The 19,067-nt window shown below is 39.4% G+C and overlaps 2 long non-coding RNA genes across 4 annotated transcripts in view; one reads left to right on the forward strand and one right to left on the reverse strand.

Annotated features, from left to right (window-relative positions):
- LOC113970661 overlaps positions 1-19,067 on the forward strand; it is a 58,753-nt gene that overhangs the window by 22,883 nt on the left and 16,803 nt on the right. Inside the window, exons 11-13 of one of the 2 annotated variants that reach the window (XR_003535251.1) lie at positions 298-513; positions 5,517-5,560; positions 5,646-5,744. This is a non-coding gene — a long non-coding RNA (uncharacterized LOC113970661). Of the gene's footprint in view, positions 1-297; positions 514-5,516; positions 5,745-19,067 lie in introns of both variants that reach the window. The other variant, XR_003535250.1, reaches the window with a different exon arrangement.
- Positions 15,167-19,067, reverse strand: part of LOC113970662 — a 74,288-nt gene continuing 70,387 nt past the window's right edge. The window contains exons 6-7 of one of the 2 annotated variants that reach the window (XR_003535253.1): positions 16,231-16,365; positions 15,167-15,210 (exon numbers count right to left, since the gene is read on the reverse strand). This is a non-coding gene — a long non-coding RNA (uncharacterized LOC113970662). Of the gene's footprint in view, positions 15,211-16,230; positions 16,495-19,067 lie in introns of both variants that reach the window. The other variant, XR_003535252.1, reaches the window with a different exon arrangement.

Here is a 19,067-nt window from a genome sequence, read left to right on the forward strand (position 1 = left end):
AGCATATGGGCAGTATACAGATATCACAACTATGTCTTAATATCCAGCTGCTATTTGTGTGCAAATGGGGACTGGCTGCATGGCTGCCTGGAGTACCCTGAGCGAACCTGCTGCTTCCAGAGAAATATTGCAGAATAATTTTAGTCAATCGCCTTTTAATTGGGATAGTTGCTGATCCCTAACGTAGATTGTTGAGAAGTCACAATAGCAGAGAGAAAGCAGATTGAATTAATGGAAGTATGGAAACTGTTTAGAGGGGAGGAAAGGGAGCTCACACTTTCTTCTCTGCCTTTACAGATAGAGGATTGGGGTCACAAAAACTCCATGTGGGTTTAGCATCCTTGAAAACGCCAGGAACAGAGTAATTGGATGACTGGTACAGGCTGTGGATGCAGCTCTTTCATCACTGCCCCCAGTGAATGGAATTCTTTCCCTTCTACATTTAAATCTAACACAAACCTTCAGGTTTCGCTGTGGATGGTTTCACCTCTGAGCTGAGCAGCAGCCTGAGAGGTAAGGCTTGGATAATTGGAGCAAATCATTCAAAACCCTTTTCAGAGCAGTGCATTATGCATGCACCGGTTTTAAAAATGGACAATTATAAAGACACATCTCTTAAAAAGTGCTTTTGTAGTGAGTAAAACAAAGTGATTTCTTCATTCTCCTTGTGCAAAAGGGGTGGCTACAAAGCATGTGCATAGATTTCTGGAGATAGAATACAAAGGGGATGATAATGATAACCTTTTTCTGTTGCCAGAGAGTCTGCACAAAGATTCCGTCAGCATTTTGCACAGTATGATAAAAAATGTGTTAATTCCTCAGCATCAATGGAGGTTCAAAGTGAAACAGAATCAAGCAGAATAAGGTGCCCATAAAGAAAAGAAATAGCTAAATGATATTAAGGAAGCCAAGATAACTGAAAAAATTAACAGCACAATAGCTTATAGAGTCTGCTTCTGCTAACAAAAGGCAGTCTTTAGTGCCCAGTATCTCCATTCAGCCTGAAAAAGAAAGGTAGTTACATTCTGGAATGAACAAAATAGGAAAGGCAAGATGCAGTCAGGGACTTATTCTCGACTCCAAACTGCCTTGGGCATCATTCCACATCGTGGTGTTGGCAGAGAGAGGAAGTCTCTCTTTTTATTGAGAGGTCAGAGTTCAAGTATCTTAACTTCAAATTTTAAATTATCAATGTAAAATCATGCTTTTCCTGTTTTGTTCATCTGTTGCTTCTCCATGGGAATCATATTTTGGAGACTTTTTCCCATGGAAGACTCCTGCTTTGTATTTGTGGTTGAAACCAGCTGAGACAAAAGTATTTTGGGGGTTGCTTTTCGTTATTTTGCTGTTTACAGCTACAAATTTGTCTTCAAAAGCAAAGGTCAGAGGGTTGTATTAATTAGAAATACTTCAAAAACTTGTATCTCTGAGCTCTTCAAGAGCCAGAATAATAAAGAACAGAATCGAAGAAAAGAAGGTGAAGGGAAGATGAGAAAAAATTTAATATACTTTTTTAGACTTATTCTGTTATGTACAGAGAAGCTTTAAATCAAGCAAATTAAACCTTAACATGGTTCACCTTTGGGCACAGGGCATAAGAGAGAGACACCTCCTGAGGTCACTGCGCTACTGCAGCAGCCCGGTAAGAGCCAAAGTAATTTTGTTTAAATTCAAAACATGTTCCAGCAACACATGCCCATCTGCCACCCCTCTGGCTGAGAGTCAGGTCTGCAAAAGTAGTATAAAGATGCAACTCCTTGCTTCTTGTCTGATTTTTTTTTGCCCCTTCAGGTACCTCTAAGAGCTTTTCAGCTGCCTGGATTAAGTTCTCCAACAACACGAGAAAATAGGTAATGAATGCAGGGGGACAGAGAGGCAGATTAAAAGAAAGAGGGGAAAAGGCAGCAGTTTGTTGTTGGAGAATAGATGGAGATGGATGGAGGCTCTTGTGGAAGGGCCTGGGGAAGGAGGAGGATGTCACTGAGCTCAGGGTTGAAAGACACTAATACTGATTATTTTTTCAATATAGAATTAGAGACAGTTAAATATTCTGATGGACCTTCAAATGTTTTTGGCAGTTCTGCAGTGTTTGCATCTGTCATGAAAATAACCATTCATTCCTGGGAATTGGTAAATGTGCCAAAAAAAGAGGCAGTCTCCTTCATTTATCCTTGTTTTGTGCTTATTGTAACTCATGTTACAACATGATGAATTAATTGTGTCTTACAATGCTACAGGTTGACTGCATCAAATTGGATGAGTGTAAAATATCTCAGTGCAGTAATTACCATATGCTTCAACAAGGCTTTTCTGCATATGACATGATGTATGTATGGTCATAAGTAAAGAAGAAAAAAGAATACTAACACATGACTTTTTTAAGGAGAAAAACTTACATGGGAAGCAGAATAACAGTTCTGATGGGCAGGGAAAATATGGGACAAAAAATATAGAGTCAGAAGTCAGTGTTGGGAAGGGAGAGAGGCGGAGAGGATGTAGCAAAGGCCTTGCAGATGTTGACTAATGGATGTTTCAAATTGAACCAGGTTTTATCTCCCAGAAGAAAGAAGCAAGTGTAGGTGTAAATATGCAATTTTAGAATTTGAAGCAATTAGATTTTTAAGTTAAAACTGAATGATATCGCTGTGGAACATTTAGCAGGAACTGGTGTGCATGCAAACTCAGCCTTGCATGGACAGAAAAAGATAGAATAAGAGGAATAAAGAAGATTGTCTTTTTTAAGCATTTGGGTTGCACTTTGTGGTGTTGGAGAATACAAATAAAGAAGGGATTTCAAAGAACCATTATGATTAAATGAATGAAAATAGTATGGTAGGATTCTGATTTGCAGCTTAAATAATTTTAAAACTCAAAAAAGAAACATGAAACTGTGAAGGCGGGGGAGGTTGTTTGTAGGGGTTTTTTGTTTGGTTTAGAAAGGATACTTTTTTCCCACAGTTTGGGCTACAGATGGGTCTCATGGGATTTGCTTTCCAACATAAGGGAGATATTCAGGCTTTCAGATTTCATTACCACTTTCTTCATTATTGTGCCTTGAGGAGCTATAAATAACACATGGCTAATTTGTGAATATGGCACATTCCAGGGGATGTGTGTATTTTAATCAGGGCACCTTCTGACATTTGGTAATTGGTTTACAAATTTGTTATATAATTTCATGAGTATTAAGTTGCTAGGAGGAAAAAAAAAATCTAAATTTATGTGGTCTAAAATCTGCCCTCATTGGACCCCCACAGCAGCTGGTGCTCCTGCTAGGTCTAACTGAGGAGAGATTTTGAGTCAACAAGTACATAAACTGGCACCATTTCTTTATTTCTTATAGTTTTAGTAAAGTAATTAGTAGCTACATTCTTCATTACAACCTTTTTTTAATTAAAGCTTTTTTATGTGTGTGTGCATATATCAGTAGACTGCTTTTAAGATGCAGGTAAGTTTTGTCTGGTGAGAAATTGGGTTTTGTGTTAGCAGGTGCATGTTTGTTATTGGGGTATTTTTTTTAGGCCTGTTTGTAGGAACAAGTGTCACCAGTGTCCAAATTGTGAGCTTGGATGCTGCCAAAGTCAGTTCTGAGGCTGTTTTGTGTAATACTGTTCTCCTGCAGCCGGGACATTCAGTCCCTGGAAATGGGCTGGCTTATGTCTGAAATAATAGACATATGACATGGATTAATATGGAATATTATCGCTCATTTTTTGTATTATTGCAATCAAAAGTACAGACACACTGAAAAATCATCTCATTTAAAATCTTTATTATTGACTATTAGTTTTCTCTTTTGCACAAAAGAGGACATACTTGACTGCGTTTCCAAAGTTTCCTTACTTCTCTGGCTATACTTATTGCCACACAGCATTTAGTATGTTAATTAACTGCTAACAAATGAACATTTCAGCTATAGACTACAGTGCTGTGCTTGTTCATTTATATTATTACTCATTCGATAAAGGCAATATGTGCCAAACAGCAGGATCCGATGGGAACATCTGCTAGTGAGCAGCCACAGGCAGGAGAGCAGCTCACAGGAAAAAATCCACGCCAGTAATTTACTGAACTTTAATTTTACTTCCTCATTTTGGGGCAGGCTGTGGGTCATTCAGCCATTTTGTGACAGGCCATGGGGTCGGTCACTGCCATTTTGGGTAAGGGCATGGGAGGGGAGGGGCTGTCCGCCATTTTGGGTAAGGGTGTGGGGTCAGTCCACCATTTTGTGACAGGCCATGGGTCACTCCGCCATTTTGTGACAGTCCATGAGCCCAGTCCACCATTTTGTGTCAGGCCCCGGGTCGGTCACCACCATTTTGAGACAGGCCATGGGGGTAGTCTGCCATGTTGTGATGAGCCATGGGACAGTCTGCCATTTTGGGGCAGTCAGTGAGGTCAGTCCACCATTTTGTGACAGGCCATGGGGTCACTCCCCCATTTTGTGACAACCCATGGGGTCGACTGCTGCCCTTCCAGTGTGGACCAAAGCCTGACTAAAGCTCAAGCGGATGGGGGTGGAGCAATAGCCATCCCATCTACACAGTTTGCCCAGTTCCCCTCTACGTCCCACCTCATTGTTTTGAGCCAGTCAAGCATTCCTCCAGTCTCCTACAGTTGTGGTGCAGGAAGCCACTCACAGATAGGTGATTTAAACGTCTGGACTGGCAGGGAACTCCACTCGTTCTGTCTCCCCGTGTCCCACTAATTTAGGGCAGAACTGATTTAAAGCATAGCTACAAAACATATTGAGGTGTCTCATAAGAGTTAGAACATCCCAGAAATGCTTCTCTGGCTTCCTTTGGCACTGAACCCATGTTTTTGCTTCCAGAGTAATCTAAAACGTTATTTACAAGTGTGTTGTAAATCAGCCCCCTTAAGTCTTTGGGCTTGAATCCTGGCTTGTTAGCAGCAACTAATGTGGCCTAGAAACTGAAACAAGGTTCACAAGCTCTTGGAAGCGGCATAGGAATATGCGGGCACTAGGGATTTGTACCCTCCATGTCGTGAGCTGTGGGTAACTGATAAGATCAGACAGTTGAGGGGGAAAAGAAGATCAGCCCTGAACTGGAATTCTGAGAACTTCAATGCTTGTATTATATTTTTCAAGTTCTTCTACACATAACCAATGCAATATTAGCATTTTTAGAGGGATGATGAGTAAAAAAAGTAGCGTAAGAGTCCACTAAAAACCTTTGTGATCTCTTCTCCCTAATTTTACTCCATTTCTGTTGCAGCAAGGATCCCATCAGCCCAAGCCACAGCACCGGCTGTGAAGGTGAAATTTGTCTGGCCAGCCAAGTGTCCCTGCTGCCCATGCACAGCTGCAGACAGGGCACTTGCTGCCCCATATGCCGAGGAGCACAGTGGCCTGTGGCATGTTTTAACATTAAAAATGCCAAGCACCTGTGACAGGTTTTGGCATCTGTCACTGCAGCATGACTTGAGGCAGCTTGGGCTGCACGAGGCTGGCTCAGACCAGGCAAGGTACCAAAACTTTTGCCTTTCTGTTCCAGAGCTTCACCTCTGCTGGCGTATGGAAAACCTGCTGAGGCTCCAGGTGCTGTGGAGCTTGTATTTGCCTTCTGCAAAGTGCTTCTGGAATTTTAGGACTACATCAATGTGTCCCTCTGCCACTGCACCAGGAGGAGTGATGAGGGTGCCTGAAACACTCGTGGTGCTGCAGGGACAAGGACACAGGAGGGCCACACTCAGAAACCAGGATGAGAGTCCCCACAAGGAAGGTGAGTGACTGCACTACCATGCCATATTGCCCTAGAAAAGTCACAATTACTTTCATGGTTCTTGGTGGAGATTCTTGTGTGTGGCTGGAGCCTGAGGCTTGAAAACAAATAGGAAATGGGTATTTCTGCGGAGTCTGGTGAATAACAGCTCCTGTGTTCCTGCTGAGCCAAAGTCCTGGCTTCTCCTGTTGAATTCTGGAGCCAGCCCCTATTCCCTTGGACTCAAGTGTGGTACAGCCTTGCCAGCAGCCCTGGTGGTGCTCTTTGTCAGGGATCTGGATGGGTTTTCCTTATTTTTTAATTTTTATTTCTTTTTTTGTGTGTGTGTACATCACAAGGCTGCTTAAACAAATTACTTTTGAGGATTATAATCTTCCTGACAAGAATTGCTTCTCTGTAGCGTATCTTAGACAACTCATTTAAGAAACTATAGTAATTTCTTACTTGTAAGAAGCAGTGTGTCCTCTCTTTGTTAGCTGTGCTCTTTATTAGCTCGAGTTTCATACAGACTCCCTTCAGTCTGGGTTTTTCTTGAGAAAAAGGCAATATTGATAATAGTGGTTTGCAAATAGGTTTTGTCAGTTTGTGTGATCTTTAAGGTTGTCCAGGCAGCCACTGGTGGGTTTTACTGGGCTAGATTCAGCTATGCAATACTGTAACTTCAAATATTGTGATTTTTTTAGTGTATATGACCATAAAATAATCTACTTTATGGGAAAGTCTCTAAGGAAGATCTTTGATGCTTTCATTCAAAGCACAGCTCTTCCAGAAGGTGAGCATTAACAAGATGGTGGTGTCACATTTTCATGACAAGGTTCTGACTGAGCAGATCATTAGAGAGAAAAGTATCAAAGCCACTTCCACACGTTACATTTTGGGTGGACATGAGTGTGTCACTGGCAAAAAAGCTTGAGTAGTGAACTTCACAGGAGGGGAAGCTCACTCCTCCTGCCTTTCTCTCCTTTGCAATTTCCTTTCTGTGAGTCACAAACTTCTGGAATTTCAAAGGCCTTATGTTTTAATCCAAGTGCAAGGGCTGATATAACTACGATAGGAGACTTAGACATCAGAAAAGTTGTTGGGTCTCCTTCATCACTAGTGGACAAAACCCAAATACCATGTTAAATCAGAAAGTGTTTATTTCTTACTGTCTCTACAGTAATCTCCTTGGTCTGAAATTGCCTTTTTTTTTTAGTAAGGGTTACTTATCTAACAAAAGACTGAATAAATTCACTAGGCGCAGAACAAAAATTTCTAGCCAGTACAGTAAACCGGGAAGTTTTACTTTCTAAATTTTACTAAATTAGATTTCTAATTAATTTAATTCTAATTTATTAATTTAACTCAAATGTTTAAATTTTACTAAATTGGAAAGCTAATTTATCACGTAAACCTATAGTCTTTCTCTGCCCTGTATCTACTCGTAGGACATTTGGTGCTTTCTTCCAGGGGTATGGAATACATAACCTAGAGCCCAGTGGCACAGGGAGCTGTTAGATCATGATCTCGGGGTCTGCTGCAGGCAAGAAAGGCCCTTCCATTGCTTGCTAAGGTCTATTGGATGTGTTGGATTGCCATTAATCATGTTCATCTCTGAGTGGGGACCACCTCCTGTATATCTCCAGGAAAGCGAGCAAGAGCCGCGGCGAAGTTGTGTTGTACAACAGGACTGTAAGACGTGTAGCCAAAGTGCTTCTCAAACTTTTTACAGATACTCCAGCACATTTGGAGCATTTGACAGAAAAGAATAGGCAAGGGCAACAGTGATTGATCCATGTTTTTAAGAAAAAAATTGGAGCCATATTTCCACCGGGGGCTTCAGAGGGACATTGATATATTTATCGCGAAAGAGCTGACGAGCGCCAGCCTTTGCATCACTAAAAATGTAGCCTGCTGCAAGAATTTACAGCTGGAAGGGAAGATTCATGGCCCCTCTCTTTATTTATTGGAAAAATCTCTCGCAGCTGAGTAAAGACATAAATATAAAATTAAATCACAAAAACTACTCTCAAGTAGCGCTAAGGTTACTTCTTGAACCTACAGGGCCAGGACAACATAAAACTAATGTTGAAACACAATTGAGATGAACAGTATTTACTCATTCATTATGACAAACACCACTTTACAGCTAATATGTAAAATCACAGATTATTTGAGAGTATTTGCTATATTCTTGTATGCAATGCTTAACAGGAGGACTCAAGGACAGCACGTTAGATAAAGGTACATCCATGAATTTCTGTCCTTATGATTTATAGCTTTCATGTCACAGTAAAATTATTTTTATAGTTCATTTTACCAGTGCATGGTGCAAGAGAACTTTATATGCTTTTGAAAAATAGCTTCATAAACAACAGCAGTCTTTGATAGAAGTTCTTTGAGTGCATAGATATGGGTGTGAATGCGTGGATTAGGTTAATATTATTTGTCCTTTTTAGGTCACTGCAGATATTTTAAGTGGCCCCAGCTCCATAGGCCAAGGAGTGTAGGAGACAGAGCAGGTTCCTCCCTTTAGCACCCAGGAGAAAGGGGGTAAAAGACAACCCACCCCCAAGAACAATTAGTGTTAATGTGTTATTTTGGGTAAGACAGTCCATAGTCTCTACATAGTGAGTTTTCATCTCTAGATCTTCCAGCTCTTTATCTCAATTTTGCAGGTTGCAAAACTGATTAATTACACTAGCAACATCAGTATAATTAGTGCTGATTATTCTCCGAGCTTTTTCTACTTTAATCATCTGTTTAATTTGAACTAAATCCCTATTTATCAAATAGTGTAGGTTTTAGCATCAGAAAACAGTGGATTTTGCTTAAGTCTTTCCACCTTGAACTCAGGCATTGTTATAAAAGCTTTGGGAATACTTCAGTGGGATTATACCGATTATAACTAGATCAGGATTTGGCATTTTTTAAATATGTGGTCATCTGTCAAATGTTTTGATGGTATAGCTAGCACTTTGTTTAAAAATCCAGGAAAAAGAGATAAAAAATAACATCCTGGAGACTCTCATAAATTCCCTGCCATATTTACACCGTTACTCCATAACAGAATCTATGTTAAACCATGAGAGAGAATAGTTTGTTGGCCAACCCGGAGAAGTTTGAATTGTCTTTAATCAAGAGCTGTCAGGATAAAAGAAAATGCGTGGAAGCAATATGTGGCTGTTTTTCAAAACATAAATGAAACAAACTCTGAAGAAATAAGGACTGTACAGCACTTGTACATGATGTGCTCTTTGTATTATCAAAGCCTGCTTTATGTTGACATATTGTACCATGACAGGAGAAAAGAAAAAAATAAGTAAAACTTACAGCTGGGGTGGAATGATGTAAGAGAGGGAAGCAATACTTGCTTCACCTCAAATCTTTCAGTAGGTCTGGAGCTGATAGTTCTTCTCCTTCATTAACACCTCTCTGTTGGGGCTTCTCTCTCCTTTCCTGCCCCCCCTAAACCACTGTAAAAATAATTACTAATGATGATGAATAGGTCTTTTCTATTTCCAGTTTCCTCTATACGAAAATCTTTCTCTTTATCATTCTCTAACTACTTGAAAAGTCAGTGTAATTCTCTGTAATTCATGAGCTCAGGGCATTTTGCCCATCAGGATCTTTTTTTTTCCATCATTTTGGTAGCTGCAGCACCTCTTCTCAAAGTGAAAAGAAGCATAAGGGAAAAAGGTCACCTCTTGGTCCTATCCTAAACCCCTGCTTAGGTAAGAGACTTGCAGCACATCTTCTGTAATGGTTTGTCATACTTAATTGGAACAGGAAATATTGGGGCTGTGCCAGGCATATTTCTGTTTGGTTAAGTTATTCCCATGATTCTACCGCTAAAGATGTGCTTAATCTTTCCTCTGTTTAAAAAAGAAATAATTTTTTACATGGTGACTCATTTCCTTGTTTTAGCATTACCATATGCTGTTTATTGCTTATTTAAATTACATTAATGTAAAACGTTGAAGTTTGATTTCAGTGACATTATTGAGTGGGGGGTGGTGCATCAATTGTAATATGTGATGTTTAACTGCACTCACTGCAGATTTAGCATGTATTAACTTTTATTAGAGGTGAAATACTTGCCTGGTGAACAAGTTTATGGTGAAAAGGAAGTGCTCATTTTCCAGTCATGATCTTGTGCTCTTTCTAATTTTCCATGACTCTAAAACTTCGTTCTTTCTTTGGTGTAAGCGCAGACTAAAAACCCAAGCAGCTTCTGCTGTGATTCTTTCCCATTGCAGTCCTGATTCTGAAGTTCAAGTTCAGTTTTCAGACTAATGATCTCTCATCAGGTCACTGCAGAGAACACAGAAAACAATGAGAGAGGAAAACAAAGAGGAGATTGTACATATGTAGCTTTTTTTTTCCTCTCTTGACCTTCCATATCTAAGATGTTGGTGTATTTTAAAGGACAAGTTGCAGGAGGCACCTAAAATGACATTATATATTCTATTAGCCTTTAATGTAATTTTTCTAATATTTCTAACCTTTCCAATTGCAGTAAATCTACCTGAGTTTTGTTGTGTTTTGGTTTTTTTTTTTATTAAATTGTAAGTACAACCATATTAACCTCTTTGGTTCTATTTGTTGTTCCTACAAATGCCCTTTCATGGTTGCCTGTTTTTACTTCTTCCCACAGCTGGCAGCTCATGAAACATAGGCAATGCCCTCCATAGGGAGTCTTAAAACACAAATATACTGGTTTTTAACAGGGTGTTCTTCAGCATCAGCTGTGAAGTGGAAGCACAGGAGGAAGAAAAACAGTGATATTAATCTATCAGCCTAGGAAAGGCAAAAATAAGAAAAGTATTGATTTTTTTTAACATCATTAGGATCAGCAATGCATCACTTCCTTGTGAGAAATGACCCATCCTCCTCCTTTCCAGTGCTGTTGCTTTTGTAATGAGTTTTTATTAGGTAGCTTATTTTCTGTAAATTATAGCCCAGACTTCTCAACAGACATCAAACCATCTTCTCAGTAAGAATACTTGTTAAATTATTTATTTCTACTTGGAAAAAATGCACTTCCCAGTAAAGTAAAAGTTGTCAAATAGAATTGTGGGTATAAAAATGTTAATTGCAATCCTTAGTTAGGTTTTCTTCCTTGTCATACAGAGAGTTTAACTTAAACTTATTCTTAAATTTTTCCCATTTGGGACTTAATGCCAAAGTCCATTGGTGAGGTAGTAAAGCCATTTTATTGAGTTTAATTCTATCTCTGAGGATTTCATTGGAAGGGAATTTTTTTTCTGTTTGTATTTTCATCAAAAAGATCTCATCAGTTCATATTAAATATAGATATATTTTAAGAGAATAAACCCTTTTAGTTAAATGCCTTAAAGATTTGTTTAACCAGTCTGTGTTACACGATTAGGAGACCTTCTGCCCTTATCCTGCCTAAAATGACTTGGACATTGGTGTTTACATTTAATATCTTTGGCTATTTTTGGTGAAAAAATATGGTCAAATATTGGACTGAACCTCCATTTTCTAGTCCTTTTTGGATAGAGCAGTGTGAACTGTTCTGCTCAAAATACTAACATTAACAATGGCCAAGGAAAGGACAACTTCTGAAAGAAGGACATCAGATGGATTTATTTTCAGCCTGGAGCTTTGAAACCATTTTTACTGTTCTCCAAATAATTCTGACATTATGTGTAAAAAGAATCACAAAGCATGCCGTGTTTTATCAAAGCTGCAGGATCTTTTTATTATATTAATGCACTGTTTAATGAGAGAACACTGAAATAGGATCAGTCCCATTAATTTTTAAAGCTGTATTCTATACATTGTCATTTTTTGAAGAGAAGTGAAAAAGGTTTGTAGCTCATCTTTCACCTGTACACCAGATCCCTTCTTATGGTTAGTTCTGGTATAAATGACAAAAGGTTTGGGGTCTTCTAGGGATCTGTTTCAACTGACTATTCGATACACGCTGATTACAAGGACTATTTGGAATTACTTGTAAACCCATCACCTTCTCTCAATGACTTATAACTTGGTATTTTAGTTGTTTTTATTATCTGTGCAAAGAGAATCATACAAATGATGAGCTCAGCTTTGATCCACATTTGCTATGGCATCACAATCTACTTCCCTGAAGCTACTGAAAATATGTTTATTCTTTAGCAGAGTCGAGAAACCAAAACTCTCTGAATAACAGGCACAGTTTTCTTTCTACCTCTGCCCTGGGCTCAGATCTTTTGCACTGTTTTAATGTTTTATGGTGGTTTAATGTTTTATGGTGTTGAAACAATTTTTTTATCTGATGGGATTCCTGTAGGATATCCTGAAGGATAATAATTAGGCTGGATATTTCAATCCCAATACTGGAAGGCTAAAGAAGAAGATAAAAGGATGCAATTACTGAGCAAGTGTGTACATCCTGGGCAAGGTTTCCTGATGATTCCAGTAGCATGGTAGGATTTAAGGGCCCATAGAGGAAAAACTGAAGCATGCCACTTAACCCTTATTCCAGGTGTCTGTAGGATCTTGGCACGGCTTTAATGTTTTTGTTGAACCCAGACCATAACTGTGACATAGGGAATTGCTGCTGCTGAATTGTCATATCAGCCAGAGGGTGTCAAAAAGGGACATTGAAAAGACACAGTGCCCTTGGAGTACATGAGCCAAGATAGCACAAGTTTATTAAATGAATGACCTATAATATTTCGTGTAACAAACACAGTTTTGTGCAATTAGAATGTCCCAGCCTCTATGTCCTCACTACTAAGAGGCCAAGAAATAATTACAGCTGACCAAAAAATTCTCAATATGAGAGAAATTGTTGGATTTGTATATTTGGGCCCTAATCCAGTGACCTCTCTTATCAGGTGTAGAAACAGTCATGCAATCAAATTTTTTAGTCCTGTCCTGTCCTTTTCTCTCCTCTGTCCTGTCTTTTCCTGTCCTTACTGGAGTAACTGTCACTTTAAACAGTGCCTATGTGGCTTTGATCCTAAGGATCATTCATGCCTGAGAGCCAGAGAGGGAAGAGTTCAAGACTTGAATGAAGTCATGAGTAAACAACTGTGCAGGAGAACACTCTGTCGTGATTTTAAAAGAAAACAGGATTGTTGAACATGAACTTTACAGAATGGACATGGAGGATCAGATTAAGGGGAAGTAATCTCCAGCTACAAAGGGCAGTGCAGCCCAAAGGGTGACCCCTGCCCATGGCTGAGGGAGGGCTCAGACAGGAGCTTGGTAGCAAGTAAAGTGGGGAGAATGTGATGCCAGAAGATTAGAAAGGTCAAGATAATACATAACTTCAGTTCGTGGCTGTTTATGCTGAAAGTACCACGACCAGGGATATTCACAGTGTGGATTTGTGTGCAGCCCTTGGGACAAATGGAGATTTACCAGGTTGCTCTGCCTCACCAGATGGTTGGTCCTCATTCAGCTTTCCAGGATGGCTCCAAGCTCATGTCCAAGGGCTGGAATACTGTCCACTGCAATCTGATAGGACAGGAATAGCCAAAAAATCATCCCTCTTACCTCCTTGTGGTCAGTATCCACTGATCCCCCTAACAAACAAGGCAGGGTAGGGCCTCATCCACACAGGCTGTGCTGCCAGCTCTGCCACTGGGAATTTTCCTGCAATATGTCATAGTTCTTCACTTCAAAGTAAACATAATGCAGTGCATCTGCTGTGCTGCTCTGTAGTTTTGGCTTGCACCACATATTTTTATATCCCATCCTACCCTGGTAAAAAAGGTATGGATGCGCAAAGAAAGCGACATATGCGCTTTTAAATAGGAGTTGTTAAAATTAGAAACTATAAATAATCATAGTTGCTTCTACTTCACAGACATTTGTAACAACTATTTTCAGTGTGTTCCTTATTACATTTAGAAATTTTCTGGGTTTGTGTCTTTCTTTTCCCCCCCCTCTATTTTGTATGCCACAAAGCAACAAACGCTCCCTCTCTCACTTGCCATTTATCTTTTTCTCTTTCTTTTTCTTATGGGATAGAAGAGAAAATGGAGAAAAGAAATATGAAAAGCATAACATCCTTTGAACATCATGCATTCCATTAAACCCACTAGAACAAAACCGGGGGAAAAATGTGAAAATTTGTCAGTTCTGAGCTATCACACAGTCTTCCTTTTTGAATTAAAAGACATACATAGACCTACTATCTCTTCTTTTAGCAAAGCTGAATCTTAACAGAATGTGTTTGGAACCATTAAGTTTCAGAGAAATCTACAGATTTCAAAGCCCTCATCTTTCAGGGTTTTGTGCCTGAACCCATTACAGAGTTTGCTCTTATTTTTGCAAAAGCACTACAGAAATTTTAAATTATAAGCTCAGTGATTTGGATCCTGATCTTTTTCATTCAAACAGCATCAATTGCTTCAAGTCTCTGAACCTGACAGAACAACGGAGTCATTTATTTCTAACCATAGATAGGGAAGAGCTGGTTTTTAACATTTCTATTTTCTTGTCCACGAGGCATGTAAAATCAACACATCTGTAGGAATGCAAATAGCTTACATGTGAGGACAAGCTGAAATTTAGCTTTCTCAAGCAGATTATATTTATTCATCAGCATTCACACATTGTCTTGCCAACACATGTGGGCACTTCTATTTTTGAAAAGCTTCCTTTATCATTTGTTCAATGTTTGAGGCTGAACTGTTTTTTCTCAAAAAATTGTTTCTTAGATTGACAGATCCTTGTGATAACAAAAAAAAAATCAACAAAAACCCTCACCCACCTTTCTGTGCCTGCTGTGCAAGGAGCCACCTGTCTGAAAACAGGCCTAGAACCAGCAGAGGGGTAGATTTCAAATATTCAATAGTATATATAGGTCTTTACATATTGAAGTTGCATATAGAGTATATTAGAAATTAACATTCAAAGTTTTCTGTTTAGGAAAAATTATATAGTTATTCAACAGATACGTTTGGTTCCCTGTTGGTTTTATAATTAGCTGGTTCATTCCTGGGAATAATTCCCTCTCCTTTTTTTTCAGAAGTTCGTATATCTTCTTTAATCAGCCAAAGCACACATTTGTCTTACAGACAAATGCATTATATGCTACATATTTCATCACTGAGTGGCTGCCAGAAATGGATTTCCATATCTAGTATTCATGAATCAGCAGAACACCACTATAAATCTTCACTCCCTATAAAGCTGTTTTTAATAGAGGTGTATCCTCATTCTGATATTCTATAATCAGCTTTGTCAGAGACACTGTGGGCCCTTTTTCTTTAAAATATTAGCTTGCTAAAAATTTAAACCACTATTCATAAGCAAGAGAGAGAGAATCCACATATTCTATCTAAAATCATTAAAAGATTGATGAGCATTCATACCAGCAAAATTCTGGCAGAAGAATAATTTCTTTGCAGCAACCTGTGTAATTAAGGAGAGAATGAATATTGGTAAAAACATTACTCCTTACCCTCCTTTTCCACTCAGCAGAGATGGATCACATCTTGCAAAACTGTGTTTCCCTCTCCTGTAGTGGCACAGACAGGTGGGTCAGTTGTAAGAAATCAGAAACCACAGAGCTCAAATAGTCAAACCGAGTACTTGGACACAGGATCCCTTTCTCACTATTCTCCAATCTGGATTAAATAATTTTATTCCTTTCAAGCATTCCTGATAGCTCACCTTGTCTAGGCCTCTGTTTATTCTATGCCTCTCACCACCTCAGATTTGACACTGCAAAGTACTGAACGCTGGCCCTGTGGGTTTGATGTGTAGTAGACTGGAAAGGAGCTAAGAAAGCATCAAAATGTAGGACCCTGGAGAGTTACAGTGAGATAACAAAGGCCTGTGCGTGGTTAGATGGAGTAATCCAAGCCAGTTAAACACCTCTGGGGGGACAGCACTGGTCATCTGGAGGGAGGTGGAGGGAACAAGGCATCACATAAACCGAGTAACAGCTCGTTGGTGGGAGGAACGACATGGATCTTTTTTTGTCCCAGATCTTGTCACCACTCGTAGAGAGAAAAGGTGACTGAACCCCAGTAAGACTGAGGAGGAATGTTCTACCTAAGCTCAGTTCTACCCATGAGGTGGGAATTATTCATAGCCAGCTGAGAAAAGAGTACACTAGAAATCTGGCTAAGTTATTGTGACCTAAGAAGCACAAACTGACCTTAAAACTCTTAATATATGCTTTTTTTATGCAAGAAAAGCTATTCTTGTAAGAGCACAATATAAACTACGGGCATAACGTTTCTGTAATTCATTTGTTGCACACACAAGCAATGGCCATTCCCTTCAGCCAAACAGCTAAACCAGTTTAAGTTGTTGTTAAAACAAGCCTTATTGTTGTTTTCAGCAAGAGATTATGGTATCTGCACAAAAGTAGACATGCCTTTAGGTTTCTTCTTTAAGTACAGTTACTGGCATATGGAATAATAAAAGCAACATTCAATGGCTTAGGGCAAGACCAGCATCCAAAATAGACTTTAAATGACAAACAAATTGGAGCAGGCACTTATATCCACATAAGCCAAATGGTACTTACCTTTGACAGTAAATGCACAAAATTACATCTGGCTGAGAAAATCCCTCTGGGCTGGAAGGAATTGGCAGGTGGAATAGCACACACAGGAGTACCATGGTCGGGTCTTACTTGTCCTTTGACATCTGCTTGTGCCTACTGCAGGAGGGAATATTGGGATCTCTGACCAGGTGCTGGCAGTTGTGTATTTTTAGGTTATATCCAAGGAATTACATCACCTTCTGCCATTCTTCTCTTTGAGTCACTTCAGTGGCTATTCTGGAATAACTGTAATGACAATTCTGGGTTAAATCAAGTAGAAATGCTTCAAGTGTCTGCATTTGCCATGCTCATTTTACCTCAGCATCCTCAACTTTCTATGGCTCTTTTCCAAGCATGTCCCACACTTGCCTAGCTCTGTTTAGTCTGGGAAAGGTATAAGAAAAATAGCTGGAGGTCGTATGGCTGTTATCCATGCATAACTAATCCTTTATCAGAACAGATGTGAGTTGCAAAGAAAGTCAATGTCTGAATTTCCAAAAGGTTTGATGGAAATCTGTCTGAAAACTGCCAGAGCTGAGTGAAATATTTCCAGTGAACCTTTGCTTACTTCGCTGAGAGCTGGTGAAAGCACCATGTGTATATATAATATATATATATTCAGTGACATATGTCTATTCAGTAATGAATTTGTTATATGCTGCAAAAAGAAGAACGCTGTACTGATGGGAATCAAACCAATGGAGCTTTCCAGTCTTTCCAGCTACTAAGAAAAGGATAAACATAATTTTCATAGGTGGGATGGATAGTGATGACACTTAATTTGCTTTAGTAAGCCTGAAGAGAAGTCTGAAGATTTTAAACATCCTAACTAATATAAATTCTAGAATTTCTTTGGAGCTTCATTAAAGGCTTCCACTAATTGTCGATGTTGGGTTTGGTGGTGACTAGATACTGTGGTGATAGGTTCTCCAGAAGTGCTGAGAGATAGATAAAGTTGGGATAAACTGATGTATTTCATATTATGAGCAGCTGGATGAGCCCTGAACACCATACCCAAGTGATTAATTTCTGAATGGTGGTGAAAAGAGAGGGGGGTGCTCGAATAAATCAATGGTGATTTTAATAAACTGGGAGCTTCTAGGTACTAAATCTGTCTGCATCTGATCTGAATTGCAATTACCTGTCAAAAATTCATCCATCATTTGCAAGTTCCGGACAAACTTTCTGGCAGCAGATGTTTCAGGAAAGCTATTTCATGCGGGAAATATATTGTTGGGTGTACAGCATTCCCAAGAACAAAGAGCAAAGTAGAAAACATTTCACGAGTAACAGCAATAACTTCTCTGTCATACCTAAGCCTGGTTTATTGGGGAATATAATTTGTAAATGTGAATTTCCAGCATAAATCAGTCAATGAAATCCTACTCGTAATTCAGCTGATCTCCAATAGATGTAGTAATTCAATATTTGTGTACTTGTGAAAGCAATGGTATTTCTAATAACTTTAAATTCAGCATTATTAAACCCTGTCTCTCAGGCTAGAACACTGGTGACTGCTTTGCCAAAATAAATAAATGGTGTGCCTCCAGCAGCCAGGCTGTGGGAAGAGCAGCTTTCATGATGACTGAAATAATAAATATGAAATAATGAAAAAACCCCACACCAAACAACCAAAAATCCAAAACTCAGAAGAAATCGGGGAGAAAAAAATATTTGCCTTCCACTTAATATGGGTTCATTGACTTCCTGTCATAAGAGAAAGGACTGTATGAAGGATTTAGATTCAGAATACCTAAACTCCAGTTTTTCCTTGACACCTGTTCCCCCATTTGATACATGGCTGGTCCCTCCTGTGGCAAGAAGGCAACATAATGAACATTTCTTTGCAGCCATCAGTGAAATTGTCATATAACACCTCTATTTCTCATCTGAACATGTACCTGGAAAATGACCTCTGAAGACAGGCTGGACATATGATTAGAAGATTGCTATCCCAGCCAAATACGGCCCCAAAAGCTGTTCTACTGCCACCTCTATCAAAACCCTCCCTTCTGTTTGCCAATTATAATGGCAGAATCTATCACTCTTTTCAGAAAAATTTTCACTGTATCAGGAATTTACTTTGCACATTTTCTTCCCCTCTGTAGTACTTTCAAATCATGTTTCATTAAAAGCTGTTTCTGGCATAATTGGGAGCAATTCCCTCATAAAATAACTGCTGACAGATGGATCCATTTATATCTTACACATGATGTGCTGGGCTTCTTATCTTGTCACCTGTGCCTGGTGTTTGAGGATCCATCTTTTGTATTAGTGGCTTGGAAAGCCTCAGTTTGGTGCACTGTACCAAGTGTGTTCATTTGAGCTCTGCTCTCACACCCCTGGAAAACTGAGGGAGAAAACATCTGGGTTTGTCTTTTACTTTTGCAATATGTCATTTTTCAGAACTTCCCAATGTGTGTGTCCTCGTGGCCTCTTCCAAACCACACTGAAAGTAGTACAAGGACTCCTGTTGGCCAACATGGGGTAACATTTTCTGTAGAAAGATGCAATTCAGAAAATATTTACATATTACATGTCCACTATTTCCCTGTTATTTATTTCCCTCCATTATTTAGCTTGGAAGGACTGTGGGTACTTTGTGCAAATCACTTCTCAGGCCTGTGACAAGAGACTGTGTCCAATCCAAGGGGTTTTACTGCCTTAGCACTGGCTCCTGTGTCCGTTCCTGTGTTCCCATCTGTCCATTCCCCTGTGCCAAAGACACAGAGGAGAGCCAAAGGACAGGGAATAAATGCTCAGCTGCATCTCACAGGTACTCCAGGGGTGCCTGAAACCAGCACTGTGCACTAACCAGA

The sequence above is a fragment of the Neopelma chrysocephalum genome, unplaced genomic scaffold (genome assembly GCF_003984885.1).
Source record: "Neopelma chrysocephalum unplaced genomic scaffold, ASM398488v2 Primary Assembly neopelma1_78, whole genome shotgun sequence".
Classification (NCBI taxonomy): Eukaryota; Metazoa; Chordata; class Aves; order Passeriformes; family Pipridae; genus Neopelma; species Neopelma chrysocephalum.